Genomic DNA, 7,227 nt, shown 5'->3' on the forward strand with positions numbered 1-7,227 from the left:
ATAACTTGTGCATCGTCTGCATAACTTGTGCATCGTCTGCATAACTTGTGCATCGTCTGCATAACTTGTGCATCGTCTGCATAACTTGTGCATCGTCTGCATAACTTGTGCATCGTCTGCATAACTTCTGCATCGTCTGCATGACTTGTGCATCGTCTACATAACTTCTGCATCGTCTGCATGACTTGTGCATCGTCTGCATAACTTCTGCATCGTCTGCATAACTTCTGCATCGTCTGCATGACTTGTGCATCGTCTGCATTGTTGCGGGACAACTACCCAGCACACCATAAAGTTACTGGGTCTCTGCCTACGGGCCCTAGCGTACGAGGATTAATCAAAGTGGCTCAGCAAATCTTCAAAGAACAAAAGGTATATTTACAGTTCATGGTGAACTCGCAGCCACGACATAGGTCTACAAACTTGTTTCATTCAAGTTTACAAGTACGGACATTATACAGAAAATTAGACACAGATATTTACAGAAATTACAAAATGTAGTGGCTCGGGCTAAAGTCGGCTCCCTACTCCTAATCAGCTGCTTCTCGAGAACACTATCTACTCTTACTTTTTCTCCTTAGTCTTTGTCAGAGAGGTGCGGCGGCTGAATAAAACTAACATCGTTTTAAGTGCGGCCTAGGCTGGCCCGCTACATTGTAGCTATACTTAATTTTTCCTATTCCTATAGTTTTCATTTACTAGTTTTTTACTTTAATTGTAATTGAGTTGGCTGCCTGGGCAACACGCACTGCAATCTCGCGTGAGAAGTTTTTGGCTCTGAACGACCTGGAAAAATAAATGAGCGAATACCATGGCAAAGAAAACGACAAACGAAAGGATAAGGAATTCTGAAATGAATGGTATGATTCATACTGAATTCAATATGAATAAATTTATATTAAAATGAACTTTGCCTGTTTATTTACAAGGAAAGGAGCTGGCTTGCAATAATTTGAAAACTGTGGCTGAACTTCCTTTTAATAATTAGTGAATAATTTATTAAATTTAAGAGCTGGTCAGTTGACAAGAACGAAATTTTGCCTTGAGTCTCTCAGGTGTTTTAAATGAAAATTTTACAATTGAATAACTATCATGAATATGTGTCTAAGAGTCATGAATATGTGTCTAAATTAGAGAAATTAGTCATAAGAGTCATGAATATGTGTCTAAATTATCGTATATGAGTTGCATCTGGTGTGTTGACGTTTTCGAATTACGTCATCAGAAACACACACGTGCACACGGGTTGGAAAACTATTTTTTTTCGTCCCATAATATTCTTGCTTAGAACTCGAGCCCTGGGGCTCCGTTCCCCCCAAAGCTGCTCAGGCATGGAGTATTGCTCTCTAATTTATCCCTGCCATTATATATTCAGTAAAGAAGCGACATTCTTTTCAAAGAGATGCATGCTCTATGTTGACATGAGTTTTGTGGTGCATTATGTTAGCGACGCGACGCTCCAGCAAACATGCTTGCACATCTGCTTCTGCTCGCGAATTTTCAACAAACGTTGTGCAACATTTGCAGATCGGGACAGTGTGCTAATATTTACCCGATGAATAATGCACAGGTGAACCATTGATGAAAATTACAGCCGAATCAACGGCGGCCGATCGTTGGCCTCGCATTGGCCATACTGGAAAAGATTTTTCTGTGGAATGACAGGTTTGCAAGCGAACTTTACAAGCCTTGTATTTTGAAGGATGATATTTTGATATATTAATTACGAGCCTGAATGGAAACTATAACAATCTGGTGCTTACGAAATCAAATGTTGCGTTGACGTATAGATACAAACATGGATTCAATTTGTATTGAAATGAAGATCAATGCAGGCAGAGCTTTGTTTGTATTGACTTTTGAATTGAAGCGGCGATTCGTAGTTTGGGTGAACGACCTTTGTTAATTGGGCGCGAATAATTCCGAATGCCGAACTTTTTCGAAGGGTAAACAATGATGAAGAATCTTGCAATAGTGCGAAATGAATTGATAGTGATTTATTGCACGCTTAGCCTCATTTGATCCGTCGAATGAAAGAGAAAATAAAAGATTGATCTTCCAATTGAGCTACAGATCAAAGGCAAAATTGGCAGAAAGCTAACGACCTTACATCATGAACGCGCTCTTGAGCTCCAACATCTTGATTCGTCAGTGGCCACTGTTGCTCCTTAGTAACCACTTGCACAAACTGGTCGGAAACACCTAGTACAAACTGGTCGGTAATCCTCTTGCACAAACTGGTCAGCAGCCCATTTCACAAATTGGTAGGACACAAGTCCCAAAATCGAGTCTCTTTTCTCCTGAAAATAAATCACATTCTGGCAACCAACTCATGCTATCATCAATGGTAAGTTTTATCGCTATTTTAAAGATTTATGGTATATTATCATAAGCCTTTTAGCTGGCCACTCGTAACACTCCTATGATTTTTACCAAAGCAGTAAAAATTTTGCCTCCGAGCGGATAGCGAAACCGAGAATTTATCATTGCCGCGCAGCTTGCTAAGTTTCGAAGGCATTTCAACATAAGGGAAATCATAGCGGAAGAATTCCAGCGGAATATCTGGAAAGCTTCTCAGCGCTGGACCACGTACTGACGCTGCATTTATGAGAGTAGTTGCTGGATTATTTACAGCTCTGGTTTTACTTCGAGATCGACGTCTGGTGCATAAAAAGAATTTCTGCATAGATGATAATAATGTGAATTATTATTTTTTATACAAATTGGTTGAAAAGTGAAAGTTCCACTTCATCATGTTTCGTACAAGTTCTTTATTGTGTGCGTTATATTACAGAATTCGAATTGAACGCATCGCTTGCCATTCTTTTGCGAAGTAAAATCTTTCTCACCAAAATAACTAAAAATATATCCTTGATTATTTGTGTAATTTAATACATTCGGAAGTAAGTAATACATTTACAAAGTGAACGCAAATGTACAATTTTACTCATCGGCAATAATATTTTTGGCTGATTTATTTTAATAATTCAACTTCCCAGACTTACTTAAACCTTCATGTGTGAACTCATAATGATGCTGAATAAATAATCTGCACAACAATATTTAATAAATTTGTGATGCTGGACAATACCAAATAACTATCAATGATTAGACCATTGCCTCAACTTAAGTTATATTTCATTACACATCGTGTGCTGATAGACCCCACAATTTAAATTAAATATAAAATATTTGTATTAAATACAACTAAAAAAAGGCGAATTTTTCTTACACTAACTTCTCGTCGTCAGATCGTGTCTCTTGACAACGTCCTCGACATGCGGCAAAATTTATCGTCCTCCGTCGGAAGTATAAAATTCTGAGAAAAATTCTTAAAATATTCGAGCAAAATTTTGAAAATAAAAAAATTTAAAACCAACGCGCTGAAACTGTTCTCACTAAAAATTAAAATTATGGGCCAAAGTATTTATTTTTGCTTGACGGCATTTAGAATGTTAGACGATATTTTAAATGCCCAACGAAAACGATATTTTGAATGCCAGAAAGACCCAAACGGTGACTTGAGGATGATGCATGTCACCGTAGAGCATCACTGGTATGGTGAGCAATAGCTTATAGTGTGACGAACGGCCTGGATAGTAGTGCATTATTGTAACTGTAGATAATCACCATTAGTGTATAGAATTGCTTTAATTGTTTATAAGTGCTTTAATTGTGGAGAATTGCTTTAATTGAGTAGAATTGCTTTATTTGTGTGGAATTGCTTTAATTGTGTGGAATTGCTTTAATTGTGTGGAATTGCTTTAATTGTGTGGAATTGCTTTAATTGTGTAGGAGAGCGCGACAAAGTCCCGCGCGCACCACAATATGCGCTCAATGTAGCATAGATACCAAACTAAACGTTTCTGGAGCTTGATTCCACTCAAAGATGATGGGAGCAACTACATGCGCATCTCTCCCTACAAAGCCCGGAGGCACACTAAGTCAGACCTCACAAAAACACTATATTTGTAGTGGTGGACAGCGAATTATCTCACGTCTAATTACTGAAAGAACTCCCTCCCCGCCCCCCTTTCATGAAGTGTCGTGTACGTAAAAATCGACGTACAGAGATGGTAGTGGTACCATTGGATAGGCCAGAATGTCAGCTTTAAGATGAGACTAAACTCGTAACTGCAGCACAACTCAAGTAGACACTATATATAAAGAGCTCACCAGCTAATTAGTTCCTATCTAATGACTTAAAGAAATCCCCCACCCGCCCCCCTTTCATGAAATGTCGTGAAATCATAAATCAACATAAAGAGAGGGCAGTGGTACCGTTGGATAGGGCAAAATGTCAGCTTTAAAATTAGTATGAAAACCGAAAAAGTAAAAATTTTCAATTTTAGGGTAGACGTTCCCCTTAATTGTGTGGAATTGCTTAAATTGTGTGGAATTGTTTCAATTGTGTAGAATACCTTCAATTGTGTGGAATTGCTTTAATTTTGTAGAATTGCTTTGATTGTGTAGAATTGCTTTAATTGTGTAGAATTGCTTCAATTGTGTAGAATTGCTTTAATTGTGTAGAATTGCTTTAATTGTGTAGAATTGCTTTAATTGTGTAGAATTGCTTTAATTGTGTAGAATTGTTTCAATTGTGTTAAACTGCTTTAATTGTTTAGAGTTGTTTTAATTGTGTAGAATTGTTTTAATCGTGTAGAAGTGTTGTATTTGCAAAGAATTGCTCCGACTTAGAGAAAAAATTATATCACAATGTAGATTATAAGCTTCATAAATGTTTATTATATACTTTGAAAATATGTATATTAATGTTTAAAAACAGTTTGTATTGTATTATATTGTATGTCACTGTGTTGTATTGTATTGTATTATAATGTGTGTCAGTGGCCTCAAGTGCACCGAGCAAAACAAGCAACTCCCGCGCGTCGATGGCTCGCAACGACTGAGAAAATTAGACTCAGACGCTGCCTGCCCTCCAGGAGCCCGGCGTCAAGGAAGAGAATTGAACACGACATTCTGATGGCACTACAGGGAGATAATGCCTAAATATAAGCACTCTGTTCCTGATTTATTATCGGTTGTATAGTTGGGATATTTGGCACTCCAGGGAGATAATGCCTAAAAATAAGCACTTTGTTCCTGATTTATTATCGGTTGTACAGTTGGGATATTTGGCACTCCAGGGAGATAATGCCTAAAAATAAGCACTTTGTTCCTGATTTATTATCGGTTGTACAGTTGGGATATTTGGCACTCCAGGGAGATAATGCCTAAAAATAAGCACTTTGTTCCTGATTTATTATCGGTTGTACAGTTGGGATATTTGGCACTCCAGGGAGATAATGCCTAAAAATAAGCACTTTGTTCCTGATTTATTATCGGTTGTACAGTTGGGATATTTGGCACTCCAGGGAGATAATGCCTAAAAATAAGCACTTTGTTCCTGATTTATTATCGGTTNACATTGACATACATTGACATACATTGACATACATTGACATACATTGACATACATTGACATTTTCTAAAGTTTTATTCAGGACAATTACTGAGCCATTGGCAGAACCAGCTCACATCTGTGAGACTAATTAGAGTCGATGATATCTCTGATGAAGCAGAGGTAATTCATATGGTATTATGCAATAAGTGAATGCAACCTTCATTATCTGCATTATGGTTGCATATGATTGCGACAGTACGCTCACTTGAGCGGCTAAATGTGATGATATACGCCAGCAATATTCCTAAACTAGGCCTACAAAATGTACGCTCAGAAAAATGAGTGTGGTCTTGTCCAAATAGCGAAGCACTTACGCCCTTATGTGGGTTATACAGGGTGAACCAGAATTACCTGACCCTTTTAATTTGTTAATAAATAAAAAACTAAGAACGTTATGAAGTTGAAACTTGTTTTATTTAAAAGAAGAACATTTTTATGGTAATATTGTATCCTAGTTTTTAGGATACAATAACTAACTAGGATACAATATTACAGACAATATTTTAACTAATACATATTATTAATACATAATAAATATTTAACTAATACAATAATGAAATATTGTAATAGGATGCAATATTTTAACTAGGATACAAAATTACCATAAAAATGTTCTTCTTTTAAATAAAACAAGTTTCAACTTCATAACGTTCTTAGTTTTTTATTTATTAACAAATTAAAAGGGTCAGTTAATTCTGGTCCACCCTGTATTTGACCCGGCAAAGCTGGCTAAATGGTGTATTAGTGCCAGAAATAGAATGCGTGTCACTATTTAGACATTATGACTCATTTAGTCATCAGAGTGTGAGCTCAAGTTAAGCCACTTGTCCGTTGATGACATGATTGTTTCTGAAATACGAGACTTAGAAGCAATGAAGTGAATTTTAACGCACGCGTTTGCCTAACCAACGTAAATATTTTATGTTTATAGTTTAGCGTTATTACGGGATGTTAGCGTGAGCGTTGGCCCTTGCTCGGTAGTTGACTGTTTTATATATAATTTTGCAAGCGTGTTTTCTGGAAAAAATATCATTTTATATCAGTCACTGACAATTGATCGAAGTTTTAAATATAAATAAAATATTATTATTTATTGAATCCATTTGCGCAGAAATCTTTAGACAAACTCAAGACATCTTGTCATGCATAAGACACTCTTAGAATTTCAGCATGATTTATTCAGCAGGAAAATGTAGATGTAACCTAACCTGAATTTCAATTTCGTCAAGACGCTGGCCTCGCTCAGAGCCACCACCAGTTGCTGCGTCCCAAAACCCAGCTTCGCGACTCAATTCTCTGAAATCTGGAGATTTTCTTCACTTTTCGGGAGGCAAGGTCCAGACAAATAAATTGAATAGTCCTTCTTTTATGTAACACACTAAACACAGAACCTGAGCCTCAGAAGGACATGTAATTCCCCGACACCAAACTCGTGTTGTGAAGCGTCAGGCGCTGATGGATCCATGCATGCAAGCGTAAGTTATGTGCTGAAATCTGTATATGTCCTCATTTTTACGTTTCCTTCACATTTTATAGTTTTTATCCAGGCACCGAAACCGTGAGAATAACTAAAATTCATATGAATAAGTAAGATAGACGTATAATGGTATAAGTAAGATAAACATGAGTTATGAGGATACATATGAATAGAATAGAATAGAAAAGAATAGAATAGAATAGAAGAGAATAGAATAGAATAGAATAGAATAGAATAGAATAGAATAGAATAGAATAGAATAGAATAGAATAGAATAGAATAGAAT

Source organism: Hyalella azteca, unplaced genomic scaffold, assembly GCF_000764305.2.
Source record: "Hyalella azteca isolate HAZT.00-mixed unplaced genomic scaffold, Hazt_2.0.2 contig3348, whole genome shotgun sequence".
Classification (NCBI taxonomy): domain Eukaryota; kingdom Metazoa; phylum Arthropoda; class Malacostraca; order Amphipoda; family Hyalellidae; genus Hyalella; species Hyalella azteca.